The sequence below is a fragment of the Musca domestica genome, unplaced genomic scaffold, assembly GCF_030504385.1.
Source record: "Musca domestica strain aabys unplaced genomic scaffold, Musca_domestica.polishedcontigs.V.1.1 17, whole genome shotgun sequence".
Lineage (NCBI taxonomy): Eukaryota > Metazoa > Arthropoda > Insecta > Diptera > Muscidae > Musca > Musca domestica.
Genome location: NW_026712230.1, coordinates 1,856,663 through 1,877,240, shown reverse-complemented (window position 1 = coordinate 1,877,240; position 20,578 = coordinate 1,856,663). Strand labels below are relative to the sequence as shown.

At 35.7% G+C, this 20,578-nt stretch overlaps 1 protein-coding gene across 4 annotated transcripts in view; it reads left to right on the top strand.

The window, feature by feature from the left end:
- Nucleotides 1–5,427: 5,427 nt before the first annotated feature.
- LOC101892195 (uncharacterized) overlaps nt 5,428–20,578 on the top strand; it is a 108,653-nt gene continuing 93,502 nt past the window's right edge. Inside the window, exons 1-2 of one of the 4 annotated variants that reach the window (XM_059120354.1) lie at nt 5,430–5,513; nt 5,701–6,194. The gene's annotated coding sequence lies outside the window, so the exon portion shown is untranslated. Of the gene's footprint in view, nt 6,195–20,578 lie in introns of all 4 variants that reach the window. The other 3 variants (XM_059120355.1, XR_009341860.1, XM_059120356.1) reach the window with 3 other exon arrangements.

Genomic DNA, 20,578 nt, shown 5'->3' with positions numbered 1-20,578 from the left:
TCCAATTGTTAGTTAATGTAAACAATGGTGTTTCCTTCTTCAAATCCCTTCAATCTTCAATACCGAATTGATGCAGGGTTTGTCATGAAACTCTTTCAGTTTCAATTCTCTCAAATTGCTACATAATGTAAACAAATTCTTCATCGACAAAACTATCAAAAAGCGATCGATATAATGTATCAAAATGCCTGTCCACACAAGAAGAATTTGCTTTGATTGGCTACAGCAGCATTTTTTTAGTGTGTATATGCTACAACATTAATTGGTGGTTAGATGTCGCCTATATCGTTTCGAGGGAAATGACTGGAGAGCCATCTGGACAAAATAATAGAACACACATCTTCTTGTTGACTATGATACTAACCAAATTTGTCTCTGCTATATTCACTTCTCATATGGTGGATCTCTCTAGCCCCATTCGATATGATCATATTTCAATAGTTTTGGAGTGTGTCTATGCTACAACATAATTTATGGATAGTATGGATGGAACTCACCGTTAGATGTCGCCTATATCGTTTCGATGGGAATAACTGAACATTTTTGAGTCGCTAAAATTATAGACAAATTAAAACAAGTACAACGAAAAGTTAGTTTTGTCTTTTTATCTCATCATGTTTTGCATAGCCAACATGCTGATTTTCGTGTTCAACCCACTCGACTTCGTTATCGTTTTTCTTAAAACCCCTGAAATATCAATAATTGCAGCATATTTGTCAATTGAAACTCTTCTATAATATATCACATTTATTGAAGTCGATTTCTTGAAATATATGTTTTCAAATAAATTAATAAGCACATTTGACTGCAGTAATCAACATGTTGACTATATAAAAGCATTCTGAGAGCCATCTAGATAAAATGATTTTCTTCGATACTTACCTCTTACTTATATTCACTTCTCACATGGTGAATCTCTTTAGTCCCACTCGATATGATCATAATACATTTTTTTTTTTCGGAGGGTGTCTCTGCTAGTGGTGAATATTAAAACTTGAAATTTCACCATCCCATACACAGTTTTGGATTGTGTCTGCGCTAAACTTAGCGCCATCTAGTAGTTCATATTAAAACTAGCAACACCAACGCCAACAGCCCCAATAAAATTTGACGTGGTACAATTCAAAAGACAACATCCCCAATATAATTTGCCGTGGTACAATTCAAACGACAACATCCCCAATATAATTCACCGTGGTACATTTCAAAAGACAACATCCCCAATATATTTCACCGTGGTACATTTCAAAAGACAACATCCCCAATATATTTCACCGTGCTGAATTTCCCCCAATCAACATCCCCAATAGAATTTGCCGTGGTACAATTCCCAAGACAACATCCCCATTAAAATTCACCGTGGTGAATTTACCCAAATCAACATCCCCAATAGAATTTGCCGTGGTACAATTCCCAAGACAACATCCCCATTAAAATTCACCGTGGTGAATTTACCCAAATCAACATCCCCAATAGAATTTGCCGTGATAAATCGTGGTGAATTCCCAACATCCCCATAAGCACACTACTACTCATTTCATAAAGGGATTACAGAGCCGTACTAAAATCCTGCCGTCGTTTTCCATTATAATTTGACATTAATATGCCTAGCCATGACTTCAAGCTGTTTATGTACTTGCACCCTAGATACCCGTGTTTTGAAGCTCACAGATGTTTTCGGCTACACAGTTGGGTCACACTCATGGCAAAGGATACGGGTAGATGCATCAACGCTTGAGAACATTGATACGTCAAAAATGTTTAATTGTTTCTTAAAAAATAAGTAGACTTGTATATGTTTTCCTATACAACGTCAATCGGAGGTTGTTATACTATGCATTTTCTAACAATTTTTACAAATTTAAATAATTTTTCATTTAAAAACTTCAATTTCAAAATTGGTTTGACAGTTCATTGTCCCAGCTGCTGTGTCGATGCAACTACCTATATTTTTTCTGAACAATACGGATTAAAATTATGGGATCTACCAAGGTCATAGCAATCGTAACAACCCGATTTGTGTAACCACCACTTATATATCCCACAATGGTTATTGCTATGAAAGTACTGAAGCTAAATTAAAAAGCCGTAAGGTCAATAGAAAAATGAAATTTCTCATAAATTCTCCTAAGCTGATTCTTAAAGGAATAAAATTGCAATTCTACAAGTCCAAAAGAAACCAATTTAACTTCTAAAATTGAAATTGACAATTTAGTTTACAAACAAAAATAATAAAATAATTAATTATTGTCAATCACACCTTATTTAATACACCTTGAGAGGCACCAAAAGAAAATAATGTATTTGGAGGTAGCTTTTTTCTACCTTTTAAAATTATGCCATGTACAAATGTACCATTTAAAAAAAAAGTATTTAAAAAATTTTGACATTTGGATGTTCTTAAGCGTTAAGGCTGTATGGTAGAAGAATACCATGCGTTTTATAAAACTAGTTTGGGCATCCTCTCGATTGTTTTTCTTATTTTTTTTCGACTAGTTTCACAATGTCATTTGTTTGCGCCATCTCTTTGTCATAAAATTAATTATTGAAATACAGTACATAGATGGCGCTACTAAAGTAATAGTGTGCTTAAACAATGCAGTGTAGATGTCACTTGTTTCAATCATCTGAATGTATTCTAAAACGAGTGTTACCAAATGCTTAATCATACAACTTGTATTGCATATAATTTACTTTTTCGGTAAGGTGAGTAAGAATGATTTTTGTACAAAACAGAGAAAAAGTGAAAATTAACATTTATGTCGATTTAGTCAATCAGAAGCGAACAACCGTGATTATTTTAAAACCGGCAAAACTACCTAGTAATAATCAAAAAAGTCAGGCCGAACCCTTCAGCACAAAGTAAAGTAAGAATCATGGTAAAATTATGAAGGTAAAATCATTTTAAATAATTTCACTACAAAGAAAACAGGTTACCATCTCTGATTTATGTGTATACAATGGATTTGAAAATATATGTAGATTTTGACAATGAGATGTTGTCAAATGAATAATTTTCAAGGAAAGTAAACACATGATTGCATGACTTTACCTTGGCTGGCTTCTTCGTAAATGAACAAAGGAGTTTTAGGTTGATTCAGTTCGATTTTGGCCCCAGGCTCCTTTCTTCATTTCCGATGAAGCCAACCGATGACTAAAGCCACCCGGAGAAGCGCTTTATGTATTTCCACTCTTACTGCTTTTTAACTTGTTTAATTTGGATGTTTTTTATGTTTCATAAATTTCTTAAATAATGTGAAAGTGTGTTTGAAAATAGTAAGGTTAGAATTATCTATGAAATCTGTCTGTTCCTCATAAAAAGAAAAGCTTATAGAAAATTTAGCAGAGCAATTTGTATTGTGTCTATGATGGTTGGTATTGAAAATGAGATATATCGGTCCACGTTCTGGTACAGTCTCCATATAACGGTACCTCCCGATATTCGGTATTTTGATGATTTATGCTACATTTTCTCACGGATTTGTCTGAAAATTGGTATTTGTAGGTCATAATGGGTCCCTGTACGTGTGGCAAAACATTGCATGTATAGGTCCACGTTTTGGTATAGCCCCCATATAAAGGTACCTCCCGATATTCGGTATTTTAATTATTTTTGCCACATTTTTTCACGGATTTGTCTAAAAATTTGTATTTGTTGGTCATAATAGTTTCCAGCTCCGGTGGCGAAACATTGCATGTATGGGTCCATGATTTGGTATAGTCCCCATATACCGGTACCTCCCGATATTCGGTATTTTGATGGTTTATGCCACATTTTTTCATTGATTTGTCTAAAAATTGGTATTTGTGGGTCATAATGGGTCCTAGTTCGTGTGGCGAAACATTGTTTGTATAGGTCCACGTTTTTATATAGTCCCCATATAACGGTACCTCCCAACATTCGGTATTTTGATGATTTTGACACATTTTTTCAAGAATTTCTCCGAAAATTGGTAGTTGTAGATCATAATGGGTCCTAGTTCGTGTGGCGAGTCATTGTAATTATAGGTCCATGTTTTGGTATAGCCCCCATACAACGGTGCCTCCCGATATTCGGTAATTTGATGATTTTTGCCACATTTTTTTTCACGTTGTTGTCTGAAAATTGGTATTTGTAGGTCATAATGGGTTCTAGCTTCGTTGGCGAAACCTTGCATGTGTAGGTCCATGATTTGGTATATCCCCCATATAACGGTACCCTCCGATATTCGGTATTTTGATGGTTTTTGCTACATTTCTTCTAATGTTTCCTTTACCCTAAGGTGGAGGGTATTAAAAGTTTGGCCCGGCCGAACTTAATGTTCTTTTACTTGTTTGTATTCTCAACTTTAATATCCTATGATAATTTAAAGGTGAGAGTATATACAGGGTGAGATGAAAGAACAGCAACAGCGTACAAAAGCATTTTGGTAAGAATTTTCCAGAAAAAAAGTTATTTGTAATGGAATTCAAGCGTAATAGCGTGATTTCTTTATATTTGGCTGGAAAACCACAAGTGGCTATCGTTATGCAAGCCACACACGATACAACTGGTTGCACAACTTGGAGAGTACTCAAATTGTGTGTTTCGGTCACAAACGATGCAACTTAGTGCACAAACTCTTTGCACAACTTCACTTTTCGTAGATTTTGTTTGAGTTAAGATGACACCGGAAAAAACGCATGCTCTTAGCTTTTATTTATAATTAATTTTTGAAATTCCATTTTATAAATTGAAATTCCTTTTCATATATACATTAAAATCACGCATTTGATTAGGTTTCGTATTGTTTTGATGTGCGAAACAATGGTGTTGCCTCTTCAAAAATAAAGACAAAATGAAATTGCCACATGCCCACAAACGTTACAATCGGTTGGTACAACATGCCAAATATCAGAAAATTTTGATTTTTCATACAACCGAGACACAACTTCGTACAACCGGGCCACAAACGATACAATCTTGAATACAACCTCTCCCAGTTGTACAACCAGTCGTAACGTGTGTGGCTTGCATTATGACAAACAATGCTACGTCATTTTTAAAATTTTAACAGAATTTTTAAGGATTTTATTTTTGGTGGAGGGTATGCTTTTTAACTTGTTTTTATCTCACCCTGTATGTACTTAGATAGTAAATCGTTACCAATTTTCAAGAATATCACAAATTACGGCTTTCGCTTGTCGGCTCCCATTCGTTTTTTTTTTTCAATTCTCCTTTAAAATGCAATGAGGCATAGAAAGAGAATCGATCTGGTTTGATATCAAACCTCTGCCATGGAGACTTCTTACCAATGCCACTGAAAGCTCCAATAATGTGCGATTGTTTAAGCCATGGTTAAAACGCTCACACAATGACTGGAACGAAACAAAGCTTGAGAGCGGTAGCACACACGGCAACTTATCAACTATGCAGGCGCAGAGAGAATCCGCTTGTGGAGTTCGTCTTTTAGTCGGGTTTGAGATGTTAGACTGTTAAGTTGTGTCTTTCCGAGTGACCGCTAAGTTGTCGTAAGCAGCAAGACCAATAGAAAGTAAAAAGACGAAAGAGAAGGAGCGGAAAAGAAGAAGAAGAAAAAAAGAATTAAAAAAACTCGTGCTAACGAAGGCCTGTGTTTTTTTTTTTTGGTGCAAGCCAAGCTGTTTTGCGTTTTGTTTTTCTCTTTCTCTCTCTTCTACTTCTGTATTTTGTTTTATTTGCGACGGAATCTGTGTACTCAGGTGGATATTATTAACAAAAAACAAAAACAACAATTTCTGAAGATACAACAACGATACTTCAGGTCGATCGAATCCATCGATCGTAAACAATAGAAAGACGATTAGGACCGTGTTATTGATTTTCGAGTGGCGTGGCAATAGCCAAAAAGTCGAGATAAGTCGTTTTGTCATTTACAAAGTGAATTCCGGTGAATATTTCGCACTCCTGTGTGTGCAACTTGAAATATATAAATTCAAATTGTGTCAAAAAGTGATTAATGAAAATTAAACCCAAAGAAACATAGCGCAAATTAAAAAAGTAACAACCAATTGCAATTTGTAAAAGCGAGCAAAATATAAACAAATCAAGAAATATCAACACGCGCTCACTCACGATCATTAGGAATATTACTACTGTCCAGCAAATAGCCGAAACCGAAAGCAAAAGGAGAAACAAATCTCGCAAAAGAATATTTTGCAATCATCTTGAACCACACAAAAAAGTGAATTGTAATGTAAGTACCCGACACCCTCCGATCGCGCGCTCTCAGCAATGCATTCATTTGGAATGTAATTTGTTGTTGCTGTTCAACTTTTCAAGATAGCTAGCGAGCAAGCAAGTAGCCATCCATGCATCCATTTGGCCAACAACATTCATATCAATGCAATTGTGGTGGAATTCAACGCCACCACTCCTCCCACCTCTGTCATCACACCTACGCCAACACACAAACACGCGCACACTTACACATATGCAAGCAATACATGCATGTGGTTTTAGCGCGAGTGAGCGAGCAGTGTTTGGTGCATTTTTAGAATTTCGAATTAGAAAACACCACCAACAACAACAACGAAACTTAAACAAAGTAATGTTTGTATATGCATGCTTGCGGAGCCTCTCAAATGCCTTGAAATATATGCATCCGTTTGCGTGTTTGAAATTTCAAATGGCTTTCAAGAATCGCTTCGATGTTACGACCAACGACAACCATAATGTTTATTACGTTAGCATGCAACGACGGTGGCGACGACGACTACGACGACACATTGCCGTGTACTGTCATCCGTACACACTAGAATACAGGCAGATACATTCGCTGTTCTGGTGCCTGGTTCTCCTACAATTGTCGACTGTCTTGTCGCAAGTTGTGTCATCCATTCATTTTCTGCCTGTTATCCATCGATCTTCAAGTACCGGCATATTAATATTCTAGGTGCGCAGATACAACACTGCTTTGCAAAAGTTTGAGGGTGATTATGATATTGGAGGTCATACTTTATGTCATTACTCCGGATGCAGGTTAACAAAAAGTTCACTATTTTGACAAATATACCTAAGGTTTTTACAGGTCTCGATGATTTTAAAAAAGGAGTTGAAGACTCAAATGTCATATATAGAATAATTAAATTATTTAACAAGTCAAAAATCCAGCATTTTCACTACGCTGTAATCTAAGGATTAAACACCATGGCGCAAAAAATTAAATTAAGAAAAAACAAACGAAATGTCAAATTTTTATAAAGTTTTGTTTAACAATTAGGAGTTTTCGTTTACTTTATAACTTGTTACTGACAGTGAATTGAGAGAACTATTTTTGACAGGTGTGTACTGACAGCTAACTTATTCTTACTTGAAAATTTCTCCATCATCTGTTCAATAATCAGTTCGGCCGGGCCGAACTTTAAATATCCACCACCATTTTGAACAAATTTGGCAATTTTCAAAAAATAAAATCCGTTAAAAATTCTTTTAAAATCTTAAAAATACCAAATGTAGCATTCATATTAGGATCTTAACGACGACGTGGACCTGCATAGGCAACTTTTGTCATAAGCCATTACAATATTCAAATGCGAAACTTTAAAAAAAAAAAATCGCTGAATAATTTAGCTAAAATCATCAATAGCCCCCATATAATAGTACCTCCCTACTATTATATGGGGGCTATACCAAAATGTGGACCTGTGCAGACAATTTTCTGTCATAGGCTGCTGTATCCAATACGAACTTCAAATACCAAATTTGAAACAATTCCGGTGAATAATGTCGCTAAAATGATCAAAATACCGAATATAGGGAGGTACCGTTATATGGGGGCTATACGCAGACGTAGACCAGCACAGACAATTTTCTGTCTTAGGCTGTAGTTCCCATTACGAACTTCAAATACCAAATTTTAAACAAATCCTCTGAAGAATGTCGCTAAAATCATCAAAATACAAATGATTCGATAAGGTGTCACAATTGAATTTTTGGGGCTTAGGAGAATAAGGTTCGTATTTACACTCAACAATTTGTTATTAAAAAAAAGTAAACAAACCGAGCTATTGTATATGTTTCTTAGGATGATTTAAATCACAATTGGCATCTTGGCAGTTAATCCAATGCTATGTGGTGCGATCCTCTAACTAATTTAAAGTAGACTTAACGTGGATCGTAATGTAAACAATTTTGGAATTTTATTTCGGTTTTGAAATTATGGTGCACGGCAGTGTGAGCACATCGAAAAGCATCCATTGTGATTGAAATACCTTTATACTGTCAGGTTTTTATACGTTAAATTTATAGCGGAATGAATTTTGAAAGAAAGATATGGAGGAAATGAGCGGATGGCCTTTTAATTATGCCAAAAAAAGGTTTTATGTATACTGACCTTAAGTTCTCTTCGGATAGTAAGTAAATTGTTTCTTTTTCCCACAAAAATATTTTAAATCTCTTCTGTCGGAAGATTTTCTGCTCCCGAAGAAACCAAAATCCAAATCGATTGGAAAACACTGTCGTCGGCCGCGCTAAAATCAACCAAAAGCGTGGACCTAATTTAATAACTTTGTTAGTAGCTTTTTTATATAATATGAACTCCAAAATTAGTCGAAATTAATTAATTAATGACTAAAGCTTAAAAAATACTTGAAATCGCTGTTTATATAGGGACTACATCAAAAAGTGGGCCGAAAAGGGCAATAGATATTTCTTTGATGACTTTTAACGAATATATTTATATTTGACATTATTCTTATGATATGATGTTTTGTAGGAGAATTTTCCGTTAACTTACGGTTTTGACCAAAAAATGAGTTTTAATATTAATGGTATCCAGATAAGATTTAGACTATTGATATATTTTGGGATCCATAGTAGAATCGTATGACTAATAATTTTGTAGAATATTTTGACTTGATGCGATTCCGTTTAAAGGGAATTTTCTAATGATATTTGAAAAAACAAGGAACAAACAAACCTCCTTGATCTCGCTTGTAAGTAAGCATTTTCGATGCAAATAATCATAGCATAGTAATTGTTAATCGGCCCTATTACGGTTGTCGTTGGTTGTGTGTTGGAATGATTGCTATTATCATATATCGATATAATAGTCGATGTGAAGTGAATTTTTGTAAATATGTGTCGCCGTATAAAAATGTAAAGACATTGTATTTATACCCTACACCACAAGGTGGTCATGGTATTATGTCTTTGTGCATTTGTTTGTAACAGGCAAAAGGAAACGAGATGGACCCAGAGTTCCTTTTGATGATCTGCATAGAATCACATTCAGAGTCGATTTATGCATGTCCGTCCGTCTGTCTGTCTGTCTGTCAATGTATTTTTGTAAACAAAGTACATTTCGCATTTATTGCCTATCTAGATGAAATTTTGCACAAATAATTTGTTTGGCCCAAGGACGAACCCTATTTCAATTGGAGATAATCGGTCAAAATTTAGATATAGGTCCCATATATATTTTCGTCCGATTTGCATTTTATTGTGCACCAAACGTGTAATATCAACCCGAATAGTATGGAATTTTTCACATACTACCAAATTAGGCCTGAAAATAAGTATGCCAAATTTGATCGAAGTCGGTTCAGATATAGCTATAGCTCCCATACATATTGTTCATCCGATTTGGTATTTTTGTCCTCCGCAGCCGTAATATGAACTCTGTAACAACAATATTTGGGGAAATATATCAACAGCTCAGAAATACATTTGCTAAATTTTATCGAGATCGGTTCAGATTTGGATATAGCTCCCATATATAACTTTTTCTGATTTACCTTTTATTGTGCACCAAAAGTCTAATATTTGTCCAAATGGGATGGAATTTGGCACTTACGACCGAATTGAGTCTAGAAGCTAGTATGTCAAGTTTGGTGAAGATCAGTTCAGATATAGCTATAGCTCCCATATATACTGTTCATCCGATTTGTTATATTTGTTACCCACAGCCGCAATATACACTCCGTAACAACGATATTCAGGGAAATATATAATATACAGCTCAGAAATATCTTTGCTAAATTTTATCGAGATCGGTTCCCATTTGGATATAACTCTCATATATATATCTTTATCCGATTTCAAATTAATAGTGCACCAAATGGACAATACAAGTCCGAATTTAAGAGATACAAATGTTTCGGCATATTTAGTCTTTTGAACCTAAGAGCCAATGACCGGCGCCCACTTTGCACCTTTGGCGATTTTTTTTTTGCACACACTGAAAGCAGTCCTTGTTAATTCTAAAGTAATTTATAAATCTAGAAGAATATATTAAGTACATATTAATTTAAATATATACTTACTTGGAGTCAGGCAATCCAAAAAAGTTTTGTTTACTGCCTTAACACTTAACTACTAATACCTACTCCTCTTCATCCTCAATTGAACTTAAGAGATGTAAAGCATTTGTTATATAACAGAAGAAATTATGATTCAAAATACAAACAATTTTTATCTTTCTTTTCAACAACAAAGGACAACTTTTTTTAAACAGTCAATGTCGTTTCTATGCCTTTTCGTAATTCCATTTTCGAATCGAATCGAAACGACCGCGATGTTTATTTGCACATAAACGACAACCGTAATTGGTCCAAATATTGAGGAAGACTCTATATACCGAAAATGGTCGGATTCCAAGGAATCTTAATCCTTCCATTTGGAGCACTTTGTAAACTTTCATAATCCACTGAGATTTTTCTGTAAATAGTTCTGGTGCTGCACAGTACATAAATCCGTAGGTCTTTGGGCTTCATTAGGCGGTATGGTTTCTTGCATATTTGAAAATTTTGAGTTGTTCTTGTAGCATAGGAACAACCCAAAAAGGCATAAATTTAATTACCAAGATCACTAGATTCTCATTTTTCACCCATCACATGCCCATTATTAGTATAGGAACGATAAAATCAGTTACCTAGCATCGTAAAAAATTTATTTATTTATTCATTTTTTTTTTTTTTGATTTTATAAAAGGGTTTGTTAGTTGCCTTCCACAAGACGGCTTTTGAATGGCTTTTTACACGAGTCACACCTTTACATGCTGTGTGGTATCCGACAAGCACGCACAGAATTATACACGTCGATTCGCACATGTACGTATGTATATGTACATAAATTATACATATAACTCCTACACAGTAAATATTTCTATTTAATTTTTCCCATTTTGTCTTCCATGCAAATTTATAAATAATTATTTTTTGTAATCGCAAGCCAATATATGTGTAGTAGAAGTTATTACAAACACTCGATTATTACGAACAACTACATTTCTTAGCCTTTAGGAGGGAGTTTTAAAACATATCAACTACCGGATGTTAAGAAAGCAAATTTCGCTGTCATCCGTTTCGTTTTATTCACTTCCCACTGTTTCCTTCGTTTACATACGCACACACGTGTCGCTCATTTCACAAAAGGTTTAGACACATACCAAAGTTGTCGAAATCGGATACAACGTACCGAATATTGGCTGTTTGACAGTGACGACTATTTTGGGCAATAAAAAGACAAACAGCCAAATAGTCAATCAGTCAACATCAGCGAAGTAATCGCAAAAGAATGCCTACACCTCGGTGTGTGCTTGGAATTGTTAATTTTTTTTTGGATATTATCCAGAAATTCATAGATTTCAGTGTTTGTTGATATGTTCGCATGTAGTTTGGCCAATGCGTAAGTGTATATGTGAGGGTCATTTTATAAAAAGTGAAAATACACATGTCGCAAATATTGCTTTAAAGTGACTAAGGCACATCCTGAAATAGGAAAACAAATTCGTAATTCGTGCTGATTGCAATTGGAATTTGAAGTAGCTTTTCTATTGTTCATAGAATTGTGAAGATTGATACATCCAAACAACATTTAAACAATATAAAATACTGATTATATTATTCTCGTTTAATAAAGTATTTTTTTTTTTATTATTGCGTATTTAAGTAATCCACAAAGTCATGGGGAGTCAAGTAATTACCAGTGCCATTAATAGAGAACATTCAGATATTTTCCATGTGGGATTGAATATGAACTAATTAAAAAAGCTAAAATAATATATTTAAAATAATTTAATTCTGAGCAGTAAATACAAAATGCAAGGCATTTTGAAGGGATTACGTTACGTTGAATATAAGTGGCAGTTATTTCGCCCTTAGCTTTTGGACTTGGATATAAGCTAGAAATAGGCTTATTGCACACAGATTATTGGAATTTGAAAAATATTACTCAAAAGGGTTTTTTTCTTTAATTTCATGACGTGCCTACGTTAACATAAACGCCAGCTTTAACATTTATCCCCCATGTAAATCGCGTGGATGTTAAGAGATTACAGCAGATGGGCGGAGGGACATTATTAAATTAATTATATAATTTTACTCTGACTCCACACAAAAATAAAAAAAATATAAAATGAGATTCGATAGGCGTATCTTCATCAGGGTCGACCAGTTATTATAGGATTTTAGATCCATCGCACTTGGTTAACGAAACTCTGGCACTGAGCCTCATCGGGATTTCCCTAAGGAATCTTACTACGACAGTCGATATGGGCAATATGAGAATTTAATTGATGAGTATATGCATCAAATAAATTCTCATTTTGACAATGTCGGCTGTCGTTGTAAGATTCCTTAGGGAAATCCCGATGAGACCCAGTACCAGAGTTTCGTTAACCAAGTTCGTGTTCTAAAATTTATACTACGCATATATAGGGTGAGATAAAAAAACTGCAACAAAGCCAAACTTCATAATTTTTAATTTTTTTTTTTAAATTTTATTGAATGAAAGCAAAAAATATGGAAAACAGTATACATTTTAGAATAAGTTTAGATTTGTTCGAATTGGTCACCTTTGGCACGAATTATGGCCTTCAAACGGCCAATGAAACCGTCACACGCTGCCCGATATTTTGGCCCATTCCCGGCGAAGCGCTTGCTTGAGGTGATCGACACCTCATTTCCAAAATACTCCTGACATAATAGTCCAATGGATTGGTATCCGGAGATTTTGGTGGTCATTGTGTGCTGGAAATGAAGGAAGGAACCTTATTTGTAACCGTTCTTGGGTGGCGCGTTCTGAGTGCGATGGTTCTGAGTCCTGTTGGAATGTCCAAGGTCTGCGGCCAAAATGTTATCGTGTCCAAGACTTTAATACACCCTCCAGAATATTTTCGCAATAATATTCGGCATTTATTCTGATGTCACGGTCTGTTAATACGAGCGGAGAGCGACCATCGGCTGTTATGGCGGCCCACACCATCACCATGGCAGGCGCTTGATTTCTGGTGGCCAACCGTTTGTTTGTTTACAAACTGCTGGACAACGAATGTTTTCTCATCGGAGAAAACCAAATTCGGCAGTTCACCACTTTGGGCCAAGCGAAGCAACTCCATTTTCTTCCTGTTGCGGTGTAAGTTCTTGCACTTTTTGGAATTTCAATGGCTTTACCCCGAGCTCAATTTTCAATATTTGCCGAATGGAATATTACGACCCATGTTTCTGCCACTGCGACGCGGGTTTCGAACAAGTCGCTTCTTTACTTTTCAAACTATTTCTTCTGATGTTGCTGTTTTCTTCCGTCCACTTCCTTGAAGTCGGGCTACGCTACCAGTATCTCGGTAATGAGCGATGCTACGAGACACAAAAGATTTATTCAAATTTAAATGCTGGAGTTGCTGGAGCTCTAACGATAGCCACTTGTGGTTTTCCAGCCAAAAATAAAGAAATTACACAATCACGCTTAAATTCCATCACGAATAAGTTTCTTTTTTCTGGAAAATTCTCACCAAAATGCTTTTGTACGCTTGTAAACAATATAATGAGCTGTCAAATCCGCTCCGAGTTAAGCATATACTGTTGGAGCATTTCGACTCCCAATCTAATTATTCAAACAAGAACAACTGATGAGCGCTCCTATATAAAACAGAAGCGCGGAGTGCCAACTTTGCATAAAAATGGAACTTTTCGAGCACTTGCGGGTAAAAACGAGCATATATTAGTATGCTCCAGAACTGCAAGAATGAAAATGTTTTTACAACGATTACCGATTTTCCCTTTTTGATATCGAAGAAAATTGCAAAATCGGTAGATTCTTGCAGGTGCTGGAAAAGAAAATATTTTTTGGGATTAGCAATTATTTTATTTTTTATTTGGTCAATTAATAGAGGAAAACTTATCCTGTTTTCAAAAAAAAATTAGCAATGTTTTCACTGAAATCTGGCAATTTTCCTATCTGTATGGTTAGGCGACTACTTTTGCTCTGCTTCAGAGCCTGCAAGAGTCTACTAGCTAGTATAGATATTTTTTTCGATAATCGGTTATCGTAGAATAATTGTTATATTCGTTAACTTTCCGATTAAGTTCGTAAATTGCTGAAATTAAAATCAAATTATAATCAATTATTGTCGCTAATACTTTCGTTAACTAGTTACACACAATTGATCTGTTTCACCTCTCTACGCAATCGTTAAAAAATCTCTCACTCCTGACCTACTCTTATTAAAAAGAAGTAATTAAAATATTCTCAAAAATAATTTAGTGAAACATGTTTACACTATCACGGTTATAAATCGTCATAATATATAATATAATTCGGAAATGTCATGGAATGAGTCAGTAAGGGATTGGGTTACACAGCCAACAAAAAACAAAAAAGAAGGAAAACAAAAGCTGAAATTTGTGTTTAGCAAAGAGCCTGAAGAACCAAGCCCGTGATTCAGACGAAATTGAAGATAAAGAAGAAAAGGGAAGATTTAGAGCTTTTGAAAGAACAAAACAATATATGTGTGTGTGTGTCGGTATGCACACATACAAAGTTGGCCTGTTGGAATCTGTATAGAAAACTTTCTGACACACCAAAAACCCACAACTCTTTACCGAACCAAATGAAATGAAATGCGAATCGCTTGATTAATGATTGAAACGGCAACGTTGTTGGTTGCTGGGCGATTTGTTCTTGTTCTTGTTGTTGCTGTGCTGATGCTTTTGGTTTCTGGTTACATCAGTTAAGATGTTTCGTTTGCCTCAAACATTCTACAAGTTCCAGGCATACCGAAACGGGAGAGTGAATGGTCGATCTAACGGACGGAGGAATGGTGGGTGACTGGATGAGTGATTATGCCAATGTCTCTACACCGCACCCCGTAGAATGGCTAGAATGAATGATGTCATACGCTTATACTTGCTATTTACGATCAGCACCTCTCCACAAATTTTATTGTTATTATAAATAATTTATTTATTGAAATAAACAAAAGTTTGATGGCGATGATATGAGGATGATTCGGTAAACAAGTGTTTTTGCATTGCCAAGTTGTTGGACTGAGGGTTGTTAAATGTTCGACAATATTACAGGTGATGCCAGGCATTCATTGTTGTTGAGTAGTTAACGAAGCTGTTTAGTGAAATAAAGTTCAGAAAAAAGTGAAAAATTTATTGCAATTAAAGAATCAACTAAAAAGTTGGTATTTAATTTTTTAGTCTACGTCAAGAAGGTATGCTGAATTATGCCAAAGGGGGGAAATGGACGTTTAGGTTTAATAGCAAAGAGAAGATAAGAGTACGTAATATATCTACTGCTCGTATTGCCATCTATTGTAACAAGTTGAAAGATTAGACCTTCCTGTACTAAGGAATAATACCACATTCTATGAAAGCAAGGTTATTACAAATTTTGACCCTTACTGGGAACCAACAAATGACCTCTTCATACGAGATCTAAAGAAACAGATTTGCTAGCAAAACGTGAGTCGAACTTGGATTGTTCCAGTGTTTAATTCGCCTATGTATTATAGAAATAAGTTCGAAATAAATACTATTTTCCAAACAAGGGCCCTTCCGCACCAAATATGCCTGATGAGCCGCATAACCAACTGCAAAATGCGTCGTCGTACAGCGGTGAATGTGTGATTGTGTCTTTCTCGTTGCCTTCCCTTTTCATAACAAATTTCAGATTATTAAGCTCGTCTCGAAAGAGAAATGCACAATTACAATTAAAAAGAAATAATCTTCGCTCTAATAAGGCAAAATTCAAAAACTAAAAAATAGGTTATTTTCGCTTCTGACTTAAGTCTGGTATAAATATGTCAACGAACCAAGTTTGGATTTTTAGGGGAACTTCAATAAAGGAAAACCAGTGAAGAAAGCTTAAAAATCGGGCCATGACTTTATGATAACCTTCACCCCTTTGCATATTTAGTAGAGCTTCACATAACAAATAGAAAATATAACAAATCGGATAAATAATATATATGGGAGCTATAGCTATATCTGAACCGATTTTCACCAAATTTGTCTTTCTAGGCTCAATTTTGTCGTAAGTGCCAAAATACATCCCATTTGGGCTAATATTACACGTTTGGAGCACAATAGCAGACAAATCGGAGGAAGATATATATCTCGATAAAATTTGGCTAAGATATTTCTGAGCTGTACTTGATATATTTCCCCAAATATTGTTGTTTCAGGGTGCATATTACGGCTGCGGAGGACAAAAATAACTAATCGGATGAACAATACATATGAGAGCGATAGCTATATCTGATTCTGATTTCGATCAAATTTGGCATACTTATTTTCAGGCCTAATTTGGTCGTATGCGCAAAATTCCATACTATTTGGGCTGATATTACACGCTTGGGGCACAATAAAAGGCAAATCGGACGACGATTTACAACAAAGTCAAACGCCATAATTTTTACATTTTTTTTTTAAATTTTATTGAATTAAAGCAACAAATGTGGGAAATAGCATCAAATTTTAGAATAAGTTTAGATTTGTTCGAATTGGTCGCCTTTGACACGAATGATGGCCTTCAAACCGCCAATAAAAACGTCACACTGAATTTTGCTCTGCGGTATTTTGGCCCATTCCCGAAGCGAAGCTCTTGCTTGAGGTGATCGACACTTTGGTATTTTTTAGTGCCAACCTTGCTTTCCAAAATACTCCAGACACAATAGTCCAATGGATTGGTATCCGGAGATTTTGGTGGCCATTGTGCCCTGGAAATGAAGCGAGGAACCTCATTTTGTAACCGTTCTTGGGTGTCGCGTGCTGAGTGCGATTTTGCTGAGTCCTGTTGGAATGTGCAAGGTCTCGGGCAAAATGTTTGCGTGCCCAAGGCTTAAAAACACCTTCCAGAATATTTTCGTGATAATATTCGGCATTTATTTATCGACCGTGGGATTAATACGAGCGGAGAGCGACCATCGGCTGTTATGGCGGCCCACACCATCACCATGGCCGGCACTTGAGTTCTGGTGGCCAACCGAAGCTGCATTTGTTTACAAACTGTTGTACAACGATTGTTTTCTCATCGGAGAAAACCAAATTCGGCAGTTCACCACTTTCGGCGAAGCGAAGCAACTCTTTAGCTGTTTTGAGTCTATTTTCTTTCTGTTGCGGTGTAAATTCTTGCACTTTTTGGAATTTCAATGGCTTTACCCCGAGCTCAATTTTCAATATTTGTCGAATGGAATATTGCGTTTCTGTATTCTTCCGTCCACATCCTTGACGTCATCTCACCCTGTGTATGGGTGTTTTATGTAAATTTTAACAGATTATCTCAATAGAGTTCGTCTTTGGATCAAACAAATGATTTGTGCAAAATTTCATCTCGATCGGGCAATAAATGCGATCTGTACTTTGTTTATAAAAATACGGGGTAAGACCGACGGACATGCATAAATCGACTCAGAATGTGATTCTATGCTGATCATCAAAAGGAACTATGGATCTATCTCGTTTCCTTTTGTCTGGTATAAACAAAAGCACAAAGACATAATACCCTGACCACCTTGTGGTGTAAGGTATAAATATTGGAATGTGAAAAATATGAAAAAATCGGAAATTGATCTCCCATCTTAAGGGGGTTTCTACTAAAAAATGTTATCTTAAGTTGGGGAATTACCTGACCCAAATCTAGGTTGGATATGACGATGTGCCAAGTTTGGAATACATCGGGTGGTCCCATTGCTCAATATGAGATTTTGAGATTTTCTATTGCAATTGAGGGGGGGAGAAGGAGTGGACCGTTATATTCGATTTTTATATTTGCTCAAAATATATTTCAAATATTCTCTTATACAAATATTACGATGTGTCAAATTTGAACTATATCGTTGACTCAATATCGGTTTGAAAGGTACCAGAGGAATGTATCGATCCATGCCCATCTCCAAACTTGATATGGGTTTGGAAAAAATATTACACAACAGACTGATGGACATGGCCTGATCGACACCAAATTTCCTAAAATTTCGCTAAAAAAGTACTAGAGTTTAAAACTGTTATTTCGATGAGGTACATTTTAGCCGCATTAAATTATATATGACCTCTGTAGTCATAAGGCTGAGGGTATACATTGAAATAGTTCAGTCCAAATAATCGCCACATCCCGTGATGGCTAGTTTTTTAGGGTCGTATACCGTTATTTCGAAACTGTATAGTTTGGCTGTATTATTTGATCATTTGTAACTGGGAGTTTTAAAAAAATAATTACAACCTATTAAAAACAATGTTAATTTTAAGTCATCATGGTTTATATTTATCCTCGTTAAAGCATAATTTCAGTGATTTCTCCCTTGTTGAAGAACCCTTCTGTCATTTTTGTTTAAAAAATATTAAGATTTTACATCTTGTCTCTCTCACTCTCTCTTTCTCACTCCTCCTCACTCCTTTACACATCAAAACATAGACCTGAAGTTGGCATTGGCATTACTTTTACAATTGTCAGATATTCGGCTTTGTGCCCGACTAGTTTCGAAATGACATTGTCAATTTCATATTAAAATAATTTGTGAGTTTATGTAACTCACACAGCGCTCACAAACTGCATTTAAATGTTTGGATTAGCCTAGAAAATTGTTTATGCATTTGACATTGATTTGCGTTTGCCTGGCCATTCAATTGAAATATTCAATTGTTTGAATTGGGGTTGTTGTTGTTGTTGGTGGTAGTGGTAGTGAGGGAACCACAATTGTTTGCAATTGTTAAATAACGTCAAGACACTGTGTTCGGAATAAATTATGAATGTTGAAAGTTAATGTCATAACTTTCGGGTAATCCCAAATAATTTTGAGTGATGTTTATGAAAGAAATCCCAAATTAGTTGGTTACTTTACTTTGCCACCTGACCTCACCTCACCAATTAATCATCGCAATGAATTAATTTTTGACAAAGCTGTTATAATTTTACGCCCAAGCAACAAGAATTAAACACCAAAATCGATTTTGCTGTGGACTTTCATAGCATGAATATTAACCCAAATCGATACTTTTACAGATTGGGGTCACAGCGCCAAACAAAAGACTTAAGACAGCAACCTGTGTGAATGCCTTGGCTTTCAAATTCGCCGAAGTCGGGTCGATGATAATGGCTTTCTTTCTAACAATTTTTTTGGTTTTGTTTTGTTTTTTTTTTCTTCGTTTTAAATTAGAACTAAACAAAGCGGCGGAGTTTTACAATAAGCAGCAAATTACCTTTCATGTTCTGGGCCATTGGCGAGACACTCTCGGTTTGGCGGTACTTAATAATAGAAATAATAATGACATTGTTAGAATGGCAGGCGTCATCTGTAATTCAGGGAGTCGTTTGTTTTTGTATTAGCGCAGCAAGTGTTTGGGCGGCAATAAAAGCTTATAAATTATTTTAAAGCAATATTTTGGTTGTTGTTTGTGTTTTTTTCTAATTACCAGCTTCCTTGGCTGTCGTTTTTAAGTCGACTTGAAGTGTAGAACACTCACATATGAAGTTTTTGTTGTTGATGATTAATTATGGAATTGTATTTTGAATGAATTTGTGAAAATTAATACCTGATAATTTTTGATTCATTTAACATTTGTAGTAGCAATAACAGCAACAACTTTAAAGTCTGTTTTCAAAAAACGTAATGGTGTTTCCAAAACGTAAGAGTCAAATAAAACGCCATCCTGTAGGATTCTTACACTCTTGCTATTGCAAGTGACTAACATTTTCGATGCAATTTGTATATTTTTCACCGTTTTGTGTACCTTTTTCCTTTTTCTTTGTTTTATATAAAGATTTGTAGATAGTTGGTTTGACGTCTATTATCATTGGTATTGAAAATGGGCTTTCCACGTATCTTTACCTTCAGTCATTTGAAAGTTTCACCTACAATCTTCCACGGAGACGATGTTCAATTTAACATTTTATATTCTCATTAGGTACAAGTTTCTATGTAGATCTGGTGTTTGCTAAAGGCACCATATAGCGGTACTTCGGTACTTTGGGCGGCGCGTGCTGAGTGCGATGGTGCTGAGTCCTGTTGGAATGTCCAAATTCTGCGACCAAAATGTTTGCGTGCCCATGGTTTTAATACACCCTCCAGAATATTTTCACGATAATATTCGGCATTTATTCTGATGCCATGGTCGATTAATACGAGCGGAGAGCGACCATCGGCTGCTATGGCGGCCCATGTCCGCCCCTTGATTTCTCGTGGCCAACCGAAGGTGCAAGCAAACACGATCATTTTGTTTGTTTACAAACTGCTGGACAACGAATGTTTTCTCATCGGAGAAAACCAAATCCCGCAGTTCACCACTTTCGGCCAAGCGAAGCAACTCTTTATCTCTTTTGAGTCTATTTTCTTTCTGTTGCGGTGTAAGTTCTTGC